Source organism: Suricata suricatta, chromosome 11, assembly GCF_006229205.1.
Source record: "Suricata suricatta isolate VVHF042 chromosome 11, meerkat_22Aug2017_6uvM2_HiC, whole genome shotgun sequence".
In the NCBI taxonomy this organism is placed as follows: Eukaryota; Metazoa; Chordata; class Mammalia; order Carnivora; family Herpestidae; genus Suricata; species Suricata suricatta.
In genome coordinates this window covers 29,776,951-29,795,244 of record NC_043710.1, presented here as the reverse complement: position 1 = coordinate 29,795,244, position 18,294 = coordinate 29,776,951, and the positions used below count along the sequence as shown (strand labels likewise).

The 18,294-nt window shown below is 42.4% G+C and overlaps 1 pseudogene; it reads left to right on the top strand.

The window, feature by feature from the left end:
• Positions 1–3,341: 3,341 nt before the first annotated feature.
• Positions 3,342–3,476, top strand: LOC115272947 (annotated as a pseudogene).
• The last annotated feature ends 14,818 nt before the right edge of the window (positions 3,477–18,294 follow it).

The following is an 18,294-nucleotide window of genomic DNA, read 5'->3' as shown; positions in this document are numbered from 1 at the left end:
CTTAACCGATTGAGCCACCCAGGCACCCTTATTTCAGAAATTTAGGCTAGTCACAAAAGAAAGAATTCAGGGATTTGTAAAAAAGGAAGTGACAGAAAAGCTAATGCATGTTAGGGTTCTAGACCTATACAAACTTGGGAGGCAAAAGCTCTTGAAGCTGTCATTGAGCCTCCAGAGCTGCTGTCAGATTAGTATACCTGTTGTATCTTGAAATTACCCACTCTGAATGAAACGTGGCCACACAGTCAAAATTCCTTTATATTCACACAGATCCTTGCAACAAACATTCCATTACTTAAGCAAACCTTAACCAGTTCTTTCACCCAAAGGCTTACTAACAGACCTGCCCTGCTAACTAAGAGAAAAGAGAGTGGAGGTATAATGTTAGGCTCTGGTGCTTGTTAGCATTGTGTTGTGGAACTCTAGACCAGTGGTTGTCAAGTTTGAGCATGCATCAGAATCACCTGGAGGACTCATTAACCACAGACTGTGCACAGGGTGGGACCCACAGTTTATGACTTAGTAAGTCTGGAGTAGGGACAAAGAATTCACATTTCTATCAAGTTTGCAGATGAGGCAGAAGTGGCTAATCTGGAAGCCATGCTTGGAGAGTCACTGCTCTCCAGGGGATGGCCCTCAACCTTGGATGCGCGCTGGGACAACCTGTGGAACACCAGGTCTCCTTGGATCAGGTCTCTTACCCAAATCACCTGACCTGGGCCTCAGCCCCGGCTATTTGATTGAATTGGTCTGGAGTTTGCTATTGGAAAGCCATTGGGAGGCCAACTCCCCTCTGGCTCAGTATGGAGATCATTCAGAATTCAAGTGGGTGACTGGGATGTTTGCTTTTCTTTGTCAATTTGGCCAGGCAATGGTATCCAGTTTTTGGTCAAACATTTCTCTAGATACTGCTATGAATGTATTTTTTTAGGTATGGTTAACATATACATCAGTAGACTTTTAATTAAGCAGATGACCTTCCATAATGTGAGTGGGCATCATCCAATCAATTGAAGGCCTTAAAAAGATTGATGAACCCCAAGGAAGATCAAATTCCGCCTCTGGACTGCCTTCAGACTCGAGCTACAGCATCAGCTCTTCTCTGGGTGCCCAGACCAACTACAGACTTTGGACTTACCAGCTCCCCAATCATGTGAGCCTGTTCCTTTAAAACTCTGTGTGTATGTGTGTGTATCTGTCTGTCTGTTTCTATTTATACACACATCCTCTTTTATTTCTCTAAAGAACCCTGGCTAATACAATAACCTAGTAAGTCCTAATAAGTCTCTATTCCAAATTATTTCCCAGAAAGGCCCTGGCTCTAAATCAGAGCATAATCCCTCCATTAGATTTGTTTTTTTCTGTATCTGACCTTAGATGAGTCCATTAATATACAGCACCATCATTTTTTTACTCCTTCTTTCTATTCATACTATCAAAATCATTAGTTTCCTGCTTGGAACATTCTTGAATCTGATTTGATTTGTTGTTGTTGTTGTTGTTGTTGTTGTTGTTGTTCATTTTTAATTTGTCTTCACCACCCTGGTTAAAACTCATTAGGTTTTGCATGCTTAGTATCAATTCCCATTGAACTTTGTCTTGGAGCACCCACCTTTATGCTCTCAGCCCGTGTTGTTTAGTAGTGTTGACTTCACTTTGTGGTTCCAAGGGTAGGCACATCACCAAGTCCTGGCCTTTGAGAGCGCAGCATCTTCCCAAATTTCGTGACTGTTTCAAGGCTGAATACATGACTAGCTATGCCAATCAAAGCCAGTAAACCTGAGCTTTGCTGGGGCTAGAGAAAAAGAGACGCTCCTTTTTCAATGACCGTTCATAATCTTAGAGATTTAGGTCTGGACTTATTGGTGGTTCATCTGGACACCACTCAAGAAGAATCTGCCTTAGAATGAAAGCAGCATTAGAATGTCTTAGAATGAAAGCAGGTGAAAGCAGAAGCCACAGACCAAGACACACATAGGATTTGGGTGCCTGGATCCAGGTACGTCTGAAGTCAATCCTGGACTTTTCGGTCAACGTCATTTGCTCTCTTCCCCCATGATTGGCCGTTAAGTGAATACAAGGAATTGACTAGATGGAGCATTAACTCTATTCATCCGTGGATAAGAACCACCAGAGTTCAAGGGTAAAATGGCCTGTTTAAAAACTTATGCCCGGGTGTCTGGCAGGCTCAGTCGGTTAAGCGTCCGACTTTGGCTCAGGTCAGGATCTCACAGTTCACGGGTTCCAGCCCCGCGTCGGGCTCTGTGCTGACAGCTCAGAACCTGGAGTCTGCTTCAGATCTGCGTCTCCCTCTTTCTCTGCCTCTCCCCTGCTCATGATCTCTCTCTCTCTCTCTCTCTCTCTCTCTCTCTCTCTCTCTCTCTCTCTCTCAAAAATAAATAAATGTTAAAAAAATTTTTAAAAACCTCATGCCCTTGGAACATATATACATTTTAAAGAAGGAGCACAAACAGCTGTGACCTATAGCCTGTATTTCTTCCTCCTCCAAATTCTTGCAGAAGCTTCTCACTTGATAGTTCTCATGGACCTTAACTCAACCTACTTTAAAGGATGAATATAACACTGACTGTGGTAATTTGCCACCAGGGTTTGAAATCCTATGATGCAAAGAAGAGACTTATAATATTGGTGTTGGAATTTTGGTTGGTATTCCTTGCTTTTAAAGTGCTTAGAATGTTTGAAAATTGTTTGGATACCTAATGCATTTTCTCTGTAGCCCTATATCTAATAGAACTCATTCCTAGGTTAAATGATCTGAAATTTTTAATAGCTGAATCTGATTAATTAACTTGTCAGGCAATTAAAGGTGTATCATTGCCTTGGATTAGTGATATATAATACATTGCTAGCAAAGTGAATTTTAAGATTAACAGCTCTGGTTCTTCTCCCCTACTGCCCTTAACGGGACATTTAATTCTGTATGGTTGAAGTAGAAAACATGAGGCAGTGGTTCCTACCAGAAAAGGAGAACTAGGCACCGTTCAACCCTTTCTGTATGTCACTTCCAATGACAATAGTGCCAAAAAAACTAGATGTACAGTGACTCCCTGATACTTGATAGTTCTTTATAAAATAGCTGGATATTTATTTTTTTTTTTTTTAACATTTGTTCATTTTTGAGAGACAGAGGGAGTACAAGTGAGGGAGGGACAGATAAGACACAGAATCTGAAGCAGGCTCCAGACTATGAGCTGTCAGCACAGAACTTGACGCGGGGCTCAAACCCATGAATGCCAAGATCATGACCTGAGCTGAAGCTGGACGCTGAGCCAACTGAGCCACCCAGGCGCCCTGAAAGCTGGATATTTTAAACCACTTATATCGCTTCTCAGCCTTTTGGCTAAGATCAGGGGTAGTAGTATCTGTTCTTGTCAGCTTAATAAATCACTTATGATAGGGATATTTAGATATGTTCATCTTTTTGATATTCCATATTGATGCATTTTTAAACCTTTTTTGCAGTTTTGAAATTAGATGAGACAAAGTATAGATTATCTTTGCCATGAATTTCACAGGTTTTCATATTTCTGAGGTTTTTGTTCTAAAACATCTTTGTAGGGATATCATTGATTTCCCTGGAAAAGTATATAGCTCTAAAACTTGTATAATTTAGAGAAATATTTGGTTTGTTCAACCTTTGCTATTGGCTAAAACATTGATAAAAATAAACACACTTTATGGGTGACCTCGTGGCTCAATCAGCAAAGCGTCTGAGTCTTGGTTTTAGCTCCGGTCATGATCTCACAGTTCGTGGAACTGAGCCCTGTGTCAGGCTGTGTGCTGACAGCATGGAGCCTGCTTGGGATTCTCTCACCTTTTCTCTATGCCCCTCCCCTACTCTGAAAATAAATAAACATTAAAAAAATATAATAATAAATAAATAAACCCACTTCAGTTAAAAAACAACCCTGTTTTTATACTCCTACATTGTTGACTTCTGTGCTTCAAAATTTAATATAACCTGGTGCCTGGGTGGCTCATTCGGTTAAGCATCTGACTCTTGGTTTTAGCTCAGGTCATGATCTCATGGTTCATGAGTTCAAGCCCCACATCAGGCTCCATGCTAACTGTGGGGCCTACTTGGGATTCTCTCTCCCCCCTTCTCTGGCTCTACCCCACTTATACTCTCTCTCTCTCTCTCTCAAAATTTATAAATAGACTTAAAAATTTTTATTGAAAAAGCCTGATTCCATACAATTAATAATTGGGACAGACCTAATAATACAGTGCCATTTCACACATACTGAGTCTAACTCTTAGCAACGCTCTTCCTCTTTTAGGTTTTATATCATTTCATCTTCCCACCTGTCTTACTTTTCCTTTTGCAATGACACAATATTCGCAGTGACAGTATTAGCAATAACAGTCACTGTGTTTTACATTAGATCCTCAGACCTTACTCATCTTCTAGCTGAAGGTTTGTACCCCCTTACTCACCTCTCCGTATTTCCCCTGTTCACTCCTCCCCTGCTGCCAGGCCCTAGAAACCCCTTTTCTGCACTCTGTTCCTAAGAGTTTGACTTTTTGTTTGTTTGTTCGATTCCACATATAAGTATTACCACACAATAATTTTCTTTGTCTGGCTTATATCACTTAAGAAGCTACTTTATAATTATGATTTAACAGATGAAGACACCGAGGCTCAAATAATTTAATAACTTGCATAAAGTCACGTAGCTTATAAACGAAAGGGAGGGGAATCAAGTGAGGTCTATCTGACTCTAAAGTGCAAAGGTTGACCTATATTCACTATATGTATCCTTTCTCCATTCAGCTTATGAATGTGAACTTCTTGCTATTCAGGATTCATTGGAGCTATTTGGTTCTAATGGTTTAGGTATTATTGTGGCTTGTTAGTATAGTTATTATTATAGTTAGGTATTAATATAGGTTTCTTAAGGTGTGCCCTGTAGTTGAAGATTTTACCTACTTCTATCCCTAGGAGACACCTACATAAAAAGAGCTGGAAAATTATTGCTTGGCTGGTTCCAAAGTGTATTTCTGCTTCCACTCTGAGGAGTCACCTTGAAGAATAAGATATATACCTGATAAATGATAACAACAGATTAACATTGTATCACTGGGCACGTAATTGTACTTTTGTTCTGCCTTTAAATCCTTTGTATCCATCTCCGTTGTATGATGTCCATATGTCCGGAAGAGGGCGATGTTTTACTACAAACTTCCAGTGAAGGTTCCTCCAACAGGCCTTGGACAAAGTATATCCATTTAGAAACAAAATTTCTTAAAGTTACTTTGGAGTGCCATTTGCTTGAGCACTATTTCTTAAACGCTTTGGAGAGAAAAGGTTTCTTCTAAACATGGGCTTTACAAAAACCTGAATATGAATATTGTCTCTATTCATTCCTGGCTTTATGACTTCACACAAGTTACTTGGTTTCTAGAGGCCTCAGATTTCCTTGCATATGAAATGTGAATAATGGTACCTACAGGACAGCAATATTGTGAGGATTAAATGGACCAGCTTTAAGAACCTAATATAGATGCTCAGTAAATGGCAATGTTCTACATTTCTGAAAAAGCAGCCAATCAGAGCAAAGTTTTATGAAACTTTCTTTTAAGATGATCCTTGGTCATTTCCGTCCGCTGTCACATTAAACACAAAGCTTGGCACATATTACATGTTCAATAAGTTTTGTTGAATAAAATATTTTAAAATATAAAAATGTTACATCTTAGGGAAAGCAGGAAGCCAGAGATAAACTGATAATGTAGTCTACTAGGTGTATTTCTACCTTCTTCCCTTTTCTTTCTTCTCCCTGCCCCCTCCTTTCTTTGAGTCAGGAATGGGAGTTTGATCAAGTATGAATAAGGTTTTGGAAATGAAGGGGAAAAGGAACAAAAGGAAGTATGTTGCTTGCATCCTCTGTTTTATCTTTGGTAGGTAAGACTCTGTTGCCGAGAAAGCAAAGGCTTGGCGCCTGCAGGCAGTGCACTGTCTAGAGCCTGGGCTCCAGGAAGAAGTAGCCATAGGTGGGAAAGGCAGGAGCCGAGGTAAGCTGGCTCGGTGGCAGGAAAGTGAGCTCTGGGGTAGGGCGGGTGGGCAGCCACATACACGCTCTCGTGGGTTGCTCTCTCCACTCCGCTCATCCCTCCTTCTGGGAAATCCTCACCCAGCTGAGCCCAGAACAATAAGCGGTGAGTAGCTACAGGTCCTGTCGCTTTGCCTGTTGTTGGTCTTTGGTCTGGGTACTCACAGCCCAGGCCCAGCTGTGTCTGTTTCCAGGCACAGTGTGTCAGCCCCATCCACGCACCAAAGTTATCGCGACTAAAAGTCATCGCGACTAAACAATCAGAGGGTGGAAATGAGATGACCTCTTGTAGGAGGGAAATCACAGCTAAATGATAAACACGGTTGCCACTGGGGCTTAAAAATACAGATTTTTGTATAATGATGCTCATCACCCTTATAAGAGTAAAATCTGCAGACTAATTTTCCAACAAGAGGAAAACTACTGAATAACTAATGGTACATAATATTTATGTATCAACATAATGCAAAAATGATTTTTGGAAAAATTTTAATGCCACGAGGCAATACTTATGATGTTAATTATATTTTTTAAGGCAGACTACAAAACAAGGTAAACAGGACAACTCCAAATTTGTCTAAAAACAAAAAAAATCAGAAAAATAGGAAGAGACCCCAAAATGTTAAGGGAATTTATCTTTGGTCTGATGAATTTTCTATTTTTTTTCCTATCATATGTTGCACAATTTTCAAATTTCCTGTACTGAACAGTATTATTCTAATCACAAAAATACAACATTACAAAAAGGTGGTGGAAGTTGTTGATGCTAATGGTTTGTATCCCTTCCTTCTCATAGAGCAGATAAGGCATGGCTCCTGTGGTCAAATGGTATAAAAAACTTTGGGCAAGTCTCTTGACAACTCTGCCCTTCAGTTTTTTCACCCTTAAAATGGGAATAATTTATTTTTTTAATTTTTTAATGTTTTATTTATTTTTGATACAGAGAGAGACAGAGCATGAGAGGGGGAGGGGCAGAGAGAGAAGGAGACACAGAACCAGAAGCCGTCTCCAGGCCCTGAGCTAGCTGTCAGCACAGAGCCTGATGCGGGGCTTGAACCCATGAACATGAGATCTGACCTGAGCTGAAGCCTGAGGCTTAACCGACTGAGCCACCCAGGCGCCCCAAAATGGGAGTAATTTAATGGGGTGGGAACAATGGGGAGGGACTCCATTCAGTTGTGACCATTAAATGAGATGATACATGTAAAACTTGCTCAGCTCATTGCTTGGTGCAGAGGAAGCATTCAACCAACTGTAATAATTATTATTAAACAGCAGAAGAGGAGTCATTATAAAATTCTAGTCCTGGTTTCCTCAAGCTTGCCTGCCAGGCTTCCTTCCTTCCTTCCTCTGAATCAAAAGTTGTTGATATTGGCAATTTAATAAGATTTGACTTGGCCTCTCATTTCACCCCATCTCAAAAATTGAGGGGCCAGGAGATGAATGCCAGACCCTTCTGGGAAATGGATTCCTAATGATAAAAAGACAAAAGAAGGAGAGTGTGGTTCTCTGGGAACAGGAGGGAAGAACAGCCACTGCACCATCAGAGACGGAGCAGTCCTGGGCCTGTGTCTGTGTGCCAGGGAGAGACAGGCCAGTGCACAGGGTAGGGGTCCTGGTGCATCACAGAGAGGCCCAAGGGAGAGCACAGATACCCCAACCTGGGCCGAAGTGAGCATCTCTTGGCTGGGCCATCTGACTCACCTCCCCACCAAGACCTGGAGGGCAAGAAGAAATGAAATGAATATGAGCCACAGCATCAGGTATTTAGGTTAAAAACTTCATATGAAACTTTGTAACAGTGTTCTGGGCAGACAAACTCCAGAGGTAAAATAGTATCCGCAGAATCCCTTCCATAGGGAGTATCTACACCAAGGCCACCTTGCAAATTCTGACCTTGGCTGGGTTTGCTGAATGTACCTCACCCTCCTGTTGCCCCACCTCGTACCATGTTCCCACCCACATGGCCTGAAGCGCCAGAAACTTAATGTCAGGCCCCATCAAGGGAAACCCCTCAAAAATTTTTCTGAAAAACAGGGCTGGGAGAGACTCAAAATATAAACAAACGAACAACCCTGACATGTTTTAAAAATCTAGAATCCAAGTAAAAGATTATTTTGTTATTCTCTGTAGTGATAAGTATGAGCCAGCTCCCAGGCCGGGTTGTAATCCTCACACCGCCAAGTGAGACAGGTGCTTCAATTATTTCCATTTTGCAAACGAAAACTTGATGATGTGGTTTCCGTTTTGTCCTCTCCTTTGTCTCAGTACCTACCACACTGGCTGCTGTCTAATTAAATCCTCGGTAAATATTTGCTAAATCAATGAATGGTGTTTAGCAGTGTGCGTAAGCCATACCACTGCTTTGGGGCGAAGCTGGAGTCACATCCTGGCTGGCCTAACCCCAGAGATGGAGATCTTAACCACTGCCTCCGTTTACCTTTTTCCCACTGACTGCTGAAGTCTGAGAGAAGACAGGGCTTGCTGGTGGAGTCCTTCCCTGCATGATACTTGGAGTTGGCATGTCCTTGGATATGACTGGATATTGTGATTTCTCCAGGGTCAGTGTTTAGACATTTCTCACAGGATCCAGGGTTCCACCGCCTTGGAATATATTTACATATCATCTATAAAAGCTGAATCCTTCTATATAATGTAATTCTCCAGGCTTTCTGTAATGCAGAATGATAAATTATAGGTTACTTACCCAAAAATGTCTAGATACAGGCAAACATATTTTTATTATCATCTAGCAACAGTTTGAGGGCTTTGAAAAGTCTCTGGAATACAGGCAGAGGAAGAAGTTCCCCCTAAGAAATTATCAAGATGAGGGCTTGGAAGAAAAATGAACTTCCCGTACCTTTCAGGCTCTATCTCCTTCGAAGGTGAACAGACTTGAGTTTGCATTTCTCTGTGTGATTAACGTCAAGCACCGTGTGTTGGTTGAAAAGGTTCATTATCTGGAGAAGAACTTAAAAGGCAGGATGGACAACTTCAATTTAGATAATTGTTGGCTGTGATGGAGTGCTCTTCAAATGGCTCTGCGCGGGGCGGGGGTGAGGAGTGCCATCCACTAGGCGCTGGGAAGGCTGTCAGAACACCCACCGGCAGCAAACACCTAAGTAGAGGCAGCATGATGAATGGGATCAGAACCCCTGGATTTCAGCTCCAGCTCCGTCACTTACTAGCTTGGTGGCCTCGGGCAAAATCAATCAGTGTCTTGAGGTCAGTCTTGCCATCTGTAAAAGTGGCAATGACCAGGCCTAACTTCCAGGTTGTTGTAAGGATCCAATGAGATGGCTGGGATGCCTTGTAAAAATGCTCTGTATAAAGCTTGGGATCATCATCCTCACCCTTATGATGATCATTATCACTGAACAGGGCTTAGGAGGATTCAAAGATGAGCAAGACAGTTTTATACAACCTGAAATTAATACAACCTTAAGGGCCTCCTTAAGGAAAGAATACAAAATTGTAAGTAAAAATTAAGTACATTGTCTTGGAAAGAGCTTGCTGGCCTCACAGTAAATGCACTTCTGTGTCCCATGAGAAGTGGTATAATAGTGGTCAGGAGCATGAACGCAGGGAGGCGCACTATCTGAGTTGAAACCTCGACTTAGCTGTGTGACCTTGGACAAGTTACTAAACCTCTCTGTGCCTCAGTTTCATCTGATGATGGATCAAGAAGATGTGGTATATATACACAATGGAGTACTACATGGCAATGAGAAAGAATGAAATCTGGCCATTTGTAGGAAAGTGGATGGACCTCGAGGGTGTCATGCTAAGCGAAAGGAAGGGGAAGGGATGAAGAGAGTTGGGGAGAGAAGTATGCAAACCATGAGAGACTGTTGAATACTGAAGGGGGAGAGGGGGGAGGGGGTTGTGGTAATGGAGGGGGGCACTTGTGGGGAAGAGCACTGGGTGTTATATGGAAACCAGTTTGACAATAAACTATTAAATTTTAAAAAACACAAGAGCAAAAAAAAAACCAATTCTTTGACTCTTAAAAAAAAGTTTTCATTTGTATTGAGGATTAAATAACTTAAAATAGGTAGTGGTGTCAGCATATAGTAAGAAATATACGTATTTGCCACCACCATTTTTTAAACCTTTCTTTCAAGGATCTTTTCACTGAACAAATGAATTATAACAAGTACAAATATTACTTGAGACAGAGTGTAGTAGTGAGTGCCATCGGGAAGTACAAACTGTCAGTTCCAGGAGTCAGAGGAGCAGACAGGAGGCAGGAAAGGCTTCATAAAGGACAAACAGGGAAGATTTCAAAAGGCAGCACATTCCAGGCAGAGGAGTAGCTCGTGTGAAGAATTAGAGGTGAGACCCCGTTGGACGTATTGGGGAACAAGGTCGATATGTATGGACTAGAAAGGAAGTGGGAGATGGACCTAGAGAGGCCGATTCTGGTCATAGCGTGAGGGGTTTGGGAGCCTGGAGGAGGAAGAGGCAGTGGAGAGAGGATTCGAGCCTGTGGGCTTGAGGAAGATTAACGCAGCAGCATTCAGTAGGAGAGATGGAGCGGGTTCAGTGCCACATAGTAATCCTGGCAGGGGGTAACGAAAGTGACTGGAGTCTTCCCACCTCAACAGCGCAATTTGGAATATGCCTCCAACTACATTGGGAAAAGCAATCTTTTCTTGAATGTATGAAAAGAGAGAACTCCTACTTTGTGGTTTTCCCATCCATACTAGTGACTGAGTGGAGTTTCTCCTTTCATTCCATCAGTAGGAAAGTGGAAGCGTTGTCTCCTACAAGGGAATGGAATTACCTACCGCCCGTCCCCGTGCAGGGCCTTGCCTCGGGTGGACTCTGACAGAGGACTGAGAAGGGCTTCTCGCATCCTTCCTCCCAAGGGAAACTTTTCCCACCCCCTCTCGTTAAGATAAACATTTTACGATATTTCTTTCGCTACCACCTTTTGGGGTGCATTCCCATGAGAAATGAAGTGCTTTCGTGCAGCTGCCTGGCATTTAGTTTTGTCCCAGGGCAAGTGGGGCTGCTGCGTAGAGGGCACTGCACAGCCTCGATGACTGTATGTACCAGCCCAGCCATGGGTGGGGGCCTTGGCGAGGAGGACATTCGGGGGGCGTTCCCAGGTGTTTCCACCCCCTTGGTTCGCTGGTGGGCACCTCTGTCAAGCCAACCCACATCCTTCCCTAGAAAACTTAGAGCTGGGGAAGGAGAGGATTCACCTCCTCTGGGTGGTGGGAGCAACAGAATTTGAAGAGTGGGAGCACCCATCAGCAGGTTCCCAGTACGTGGAAGAAGACGCTCTACATAGTAGAGAAAGGACCTCTCCCAGGTTGAATTTGAGTCCTTTTCCAATTTTCCGTGAGGAACAATTCCACCCTTGCTCTTCTCTAGGTTAAGTGTAATGCTCTTTTAGAAAGTTTCTTCTTTTTCCCAAACTATTTCGAGTTGGACTTCTTTAACTTTTAAATTTTTTTTAATGTTTTTATTTATTTTTGATACAGAGAGAGACAGAGCATGAGAGGGGGAGGGGCAGAGAGAGAAGGAGACACAGAGCGGAAGGAGGCTCCAGGCTCTGAGCTGGCTGTCAGCACAGAGCCCGACGCGGGGCTCGAACCCACGAACGTGAGATCTGACCTGAGCCGAAGTCGGAGGCTTAGCCGATGAGCCACCCAGGTGCCCCTTCTTTAACTTTTAAAGTTTGTTTTGAGACTGGGGTACTTCGGTGGCTTAATGGGCTGGGCATCCGACTTTGGCTCAGGTCATGATCTCACGGTTCATGGGTTTGAGCCCCATGTCAGGCTCTGTGCTGACAGCTCAAAGCCTGTCTACCTCTCTCTCTGCCCCTCCCCCATTCTCTCTCTCTCTCTCTCTCTCTCTCTCTCTTTCTCTCTCTCTCTCTCAAAAATAAATAAACATTAAACATTTTAAGTTTATTTTGAGAGAAAGAGAGAGAGTGGGGGAGGGGCAGAGAAAGAGGGAGAGAGAGAGAGAATCTCAAGGAACAGCAATCCTGATGCGGGTCTCCAATTCATGAACCATGAAATCATGACCTGAGCAGAAGTCTGACACTGAAGCAACTGAGCCACCTAGTTGCCCTGGATTTCTTTCACTTTTGATCTAAGGATTCTGATTCATATACCCATGCCCTTACCCTATGTTCATCAATTAAAACTTACTCAGCCTTGTCCCTTCTTTTCAGTGTCCTAAGGACTCACAGACAACCTCACCACTGCTAACATCGAGAACAATGTGTTAGCCCTTAAGGATCACAGCACTTTCACAGGACTTTTCAAATTTCAAAATAATCCTTCAATCAGTATTTCACCTAATCTACCAAACGTGCCAAAAGACAGGGTAGGTATTCTCTTCCTCATTTTATAGAGGTGAAAAGTCAGGCTTGGATTAACTAATTAACTTCCAACTCATAATTTTTACCTAAGTTCCCCCAGTTATTTTCTGCAAGAACTTGGTTTTCAACCTGTATCTTTTGCTTCCAAATTTGGTATACTTTTCCCACCTTCTAAGTTGAGGAAGTGGCCTAAAGCTTAGACTTAGGGATATTGATGAAAGCCATTGAGGAAGATGGTGTGGTCAAGAGGACCTTCATAGGTTCTTCAGAACTCTTTGGTTAAGCAACTTTCTACTCTGCTTACAAGAAAAGGGGTAGTGCTGTTGCTTGAGTTTGGGCGGGGGGGAATGGGCAAAGGAAATAACGCTTGGGCCAAGACTAGGATGTAGCAAGTGAGGAGGTGAGGTGGTAGGAGACACCCACATTCAGGCTTCTGCAGGGGCTTGCCCCGCTGCTGTGATATCATAAAGGTGACAGCAGCAGAATTCAGACGTCAGGGATATGTGAATAAAAACACCTCTTCTACACCTAAGGAAGTGCTTGGAGGTACGTTGACTGGAAGAATCAGATGATCAGAAACAGGCACTGGTAGTCAAGTCTGTCATACCTAGCACTGCAATGTCATGTCTCTAATACCTTTGCTCAATATTCATATGTATAACTGATTCACTTAACTAACCACGCTCTCAAGAAATGTATTTTTTTCACTCATCCTGACATACATATGTCCTAGGTGAAGGAAAATTACAATCATATTCCTTTGCGAACCTAGTAAAACCCAAACAAATACTAAAAACCGATAAAAACTAGAGTAGATCCTAGAGATAATCTGTTTCAGGTGGGATTTCTGTGACTTTTGACCAGAGTCCCAATTACTATACCCATGCTGTTAGGCTGCTGTTATTGATCAAAACTTACTTGTCCTATTTCCCTTTCTCTCAGTGTCAGGAAATTGAAAGCAATAGAGCCTAAGTGCTTGTTTTGAGGTCATGCAGCCACATACAGGAAAAGCCTGGATTAGAATCCAGATCTACTGAAACATAGTGCTCATTCTACCATACTGTGGGTCCTACATTGGAGGGATATTGTCCAAAGTACAATAAATTTTTAATTTCTAATTTTTATTTATTTATTTTTGAGAGAAAGAGAGAGCAGGAGTTGGGGGAGAGGACAGAGAGAAAGGGAGAATCCCAAGCAGGCTTTGTGCTGCCAGGACAGAGCCCGACACAGGGCTCAAACTCACGAACTGTGAGGTCATGACCTGAGCAAAATCCAAGAGTCAGGCGCTTAACTGACTGAGCCACCCAGGCAACCACAAAGTATAAGGGATTTTTAATACCAATCATTTCATGTACATACAGTACTTAGGACTTTTCTAAGTGCTTTTGCATTTGGTGTTTCATTTTCAACTCAAAAAAAATTTTTTTAACATTTTATTAATTTTTGAGAGACAGAGAGAGACAGTGTGATCAGGGGAGGGTCAGAGAGAGAAAGAGAAAGATGGAGAATCTGAGTGGGCTCCAGGCTCCGAGCTGTCAGCACAGAGCCTGATGCGGGGCTTGAACCCACGAACCGTGAGATCATGACCTAAGCCAAAGCCAGATGCCTAACCAACTGAGCCATCCAGGCACTCCACAACTCAAAAATGTTGTGAGTAAATTATACGCATGATAAAGATAAGAAAATTGAGGCACAGTAAGTTCATGTGACTTATTTGAGTCATTGATGTTTTTTTCCTCCACCGTTGTTCATTTCTTCCCCTGCCAAAATCGCATGGCAAGCCAAATATCTACAATTACTTATTTGTTTAGTAACCATTCTCTCCTGCCCTATAAATTAGTTATCTATCACCATATAACAAAGTATCCTGAAACTTAGCAGCTTAAAATAACAAATACTACCTCACAATTCCTGTTGGTCAAGAATCCAGGTGTCACTCAACTGGGTGCCTGTGACTTTACAGTCTCTCCAGAGGCTGCAGTCAGGTGTCGTCTAGGGCTGCAGACTCATCTGAAAGTTCAATTGAGCAATGATTCCCTTCCATCCCATTGGCAGGACTGGGTTCCTCAGGTGCTGTTGGATGAGGGCCTCCTTGCCCTGCTGGCTGTCAGCCAGAGACCTCTCTCAGCTACTACATGGCCTCTCCACAGGGCAGGTCACCACATGGCAGTTGACTTCCCTCAGAGGGAGTGCATGAGAGAGCAAAACAGAGAAGCCCAAGGCAGAAGCCACAGCACTTTGTGTAACCTAATCTTGAAAGTGACATCCCATTACTTTTGCCATGTTCTATTCATTAGAAGCAAGTCACAAGGTCCAGCCCAGTCTCAAAGGGAAGAGATTACAAAAGGGTGTGACTGTCAGGGATCTGATCACTGGAGCCTCTTTAGAGGCTGCCTATCACATATCACATGCTCCAAATTAGAATTACACCCTCAAGAAGCCTAAGGTGAAATAACTCCAGAGTTAAGTGTATTATCCTTCGGTTTTTAAGGCAAAACTTTTTTTTTATCATAAAGCAAGAAAGGCTTATTCATCCAAAAACTACAGCTGGCAGCTTGTTTGATATTTTGAAGCCATTGTGCAAGGTGGACACATATCCCAAAGGGATGGATCTGTGATTCTGCCATCCATCTCTCCCTCTCCTCAGAGCATGCTAATTTCATAGCTTGATTTTTCCCCCATCTGAACCGAAAGTCTTGCCTTCCAGACAGCGCGAGTGAATGACACTGCCTGCACGTCAGAAATTGCAACTGACATTTCAATTTTGCTTAATTTTTTTCTTTCTTTGATAGTATTATGGAGAGAATTTACATTTGAATAAAAAGCAAATAGTGCATGTCAGAGTAAGCATCAGGGAATGTCAAATTGTTTTTTTCCAATTACAACTCTATTTCAAATAGGGTAATGCAATTAAAGGATAATTACCAGAAGCACAAAGCCAAGGTTACGATCAGAAATGGTTACCCTTTCACTTTAAGTCCTGTCTTGCTAAATAAAATATTCCTGAGGGGCAAGTTACTGTTTGAAAATAGAATACACTCATCCAGGAACAACCAAACACTTGGCAGTGTTGACCAAAACATGTATTTGTGCATAAATACAAGTGTTTGAAAGAAATGGAAAGACACTTAAGGTGAGTTGCATTTTCCCTGGTTTTATCACTCTGATTAATAATGTGATAAATTAGCTGTAGGATGCAATATTAATTAACAGTATATTAGTTGCATTTTATTGCCAATAACATAACAAGCTCTGAAATAGTAGTCAGAATAAACTGCTGACATGGGCTTTTCTGCAAACTGAGCTGTAGTTTGATTTCTCATTTGTCCAAGTGAAGCATCAGCAACTGAGTAAAACCAATTACCTCAAAACCCACCAAGCCCTCGGCAGCAACTTAGTGCATCTGAGCTTTGCCCAAATGTTATTACTTTCAAATTAGAGCCTGGTCTGAGATGGGGCACCGAAGAATTTCTACTGCTGAAAATAATTCAATATGGCAGTCCAGTTTTGTGATACTTTGCAGAGCCAAATAGAAAGCAAAGACTCCTTCTAGGCTTGAGGCATCTTGAATCCATAGCTGTCCCCTTCCAGAAGGCAAGCTGGAGGTACAGAAGTCAGACGTAAAAAGAGAGGCATTTTTTCTGACTCCCTCAAGCAAATTATGTTGTAGAAAAATTCCCAGATGTAGTGTTCATTGTTGAGGTGAAGCACTGGGTTTAGGTGAGGAGCACCTTAGGAAAAAGGGTGCAAGGCACAGGGAGGTTTGGATAATGGGAGTTATGTCACCCCACGACATAGTGACAAACTCTATAGCCTAAAAGTCCGTCAGGTAAAAAGAGAAGTTACTGAGTTAGCACATGATCAGAGGAATTAAAACAAGCAGGGAAAGGTGCATGATGGGTACTTGAAGAATTCTCTGTCCAGTTATTCATTCACTTGTCTCCCCAACAGCCCCTCGTTTCTCTGCCTCCCCCACTGGCTCTCTTCTCTCACAGGCACGGTTACTTCCTATTCCTTTATCTTGTTTAATTTCTTTCACAGCACTTACCACTATCCCAAATTACATTTCAGATAGTTTAGTCATCCGTTACTCATTTTCCTGCTTATTGCTTGTATCCCCACCAAACTGCAAACTCCATGAGGTCAGGGGATGTGTCTGCCTGTCCCCTGCAGAACCATGGCTGGCACATAGCAGGCATAAAAATAGCTGATGCCAAGAATGAACCCATTCATTGAACTACATTTACCAAATGCCCAATGTCCAAGCTCATGAAATTCCAAGATGATGAAGTCCTAACTGTCCTTCTCTGGAGCTTACTATGTGCCCTCAATGAGCTGAAAAGCTTTGAGTGTAATGAGTAAAAGCTTTACATAAAGTATCTTAATTTAATCCCAAAACAACTCGTCAAAGCATGTGTTTCTCGTACCCTTTTTATTTTCCTTTTCGGTAAAGACCTACCAGCCCAAAGCACCTGGCTCACTTAATGCTACATGGGTAGAAAGAGGTTAAAGTCATGAATTAAATGCGATTTGTCACTTTGACTATGGGCATTGTATTCAAAGATGAATAAGACACAACATCCTTTTTTGAGAACCTCACAGTTTCTTGGTTTGGATTTGAAACATTATGTCTTAGAAGGTCATCTTTGCCGTGCAATCAATCCCAGAGAACAAGAGATGGAACATTTGCCATCCTGGGAATTTCAGGAATGTCCTCCTTCCTGGCAGGATCTGATACTCCACGGTGTTTTGCCTTTGGGCGAGGTCAGACTCTACTAGGGGTTCGTGAGAGCAATATAGAGTCTCACATCCCTGGTTCCAGGTCTGTGTGTGAGCTCAGCGTCTGTCAGGGATACTATTTACTTTTAATAAATCCCACAATGAGTGATGAATGAGTGATGAGTCCTCTGCCTCAGAGAATCCAGCAAGGGTAGGACCCAGCCAGGTGCATGGGGAGCCAAACTCTTTTCCAGCATTCATTACTGAATTCTAAACAGCTGACACCAAACTCCACAGTCAGTTCAGACCACAGACTTTCTGTACAAACTATCCCTCTCTCTGGTCCTGTGAAATAAAAGAAAGTTCCTCAGACTATTCATTCCATGAATTAAAAGAAAGAAAGATTAAAAAAGGTCTCCCTCAGTTACAATGCTATTCATGTCCTTTGACCAGAAAGAGTTAGAGAAAAACTTCAGGATTGATCTGAGGGACGCAGAGCCCAGGTTCCATTAAAGTGTATTAATGCCAAGGTCTGTGCAATTAGTGAAAAGTCAATTCCCATTACTAGTTAACACTATTGAATATCTGCTTTCTTTAATAAAAAGCCATGTCCAGTACAAAGAGAATAAATCAATAGGTTCGCTGCATTTAGATCCATTTTGCTTTCTTCTAAAATGCACAGAGAAACTCCCTGTCAGAGCTCCACTGTCTGTCTGCCAAGCTCAGTCTGAGAGCTGGCAGCTGGCCCTGACGTTTTTGCCTGGAATCTTTCATTAGCACTCTCTTGCCTTAGCTCTCATTTCTCTAATCAGAAAATTCGAGTTTACCCCGTGCCTAAAAATCCTCTATTTGAGCTTGGTCTTGATCTGTCTCTGATTTGGACTTGTTTAAAGAACAAGCCTTGAAGCAGCTATGGACCTACTTCTAAGCCCCAGGTTGACGAGCATCAGTCCTCCCTCAGGCGGGGAGAGGCTGAGTTGGACAGAGTCTCTTACGAGAGGCCAAAGCATCCCTAGGGCATGAAAGAGTTCACCTTTTTAGATATACCTTTTCCATTCTTTTACAGCTGGTTAACCTTTTTTTTTTGCTGCCAATTTTGGAGGCAGCCTGGAATGTTCCAGATCCTCAACTGTGAAGAGAAAAAAAAAAAAAAAGATACAC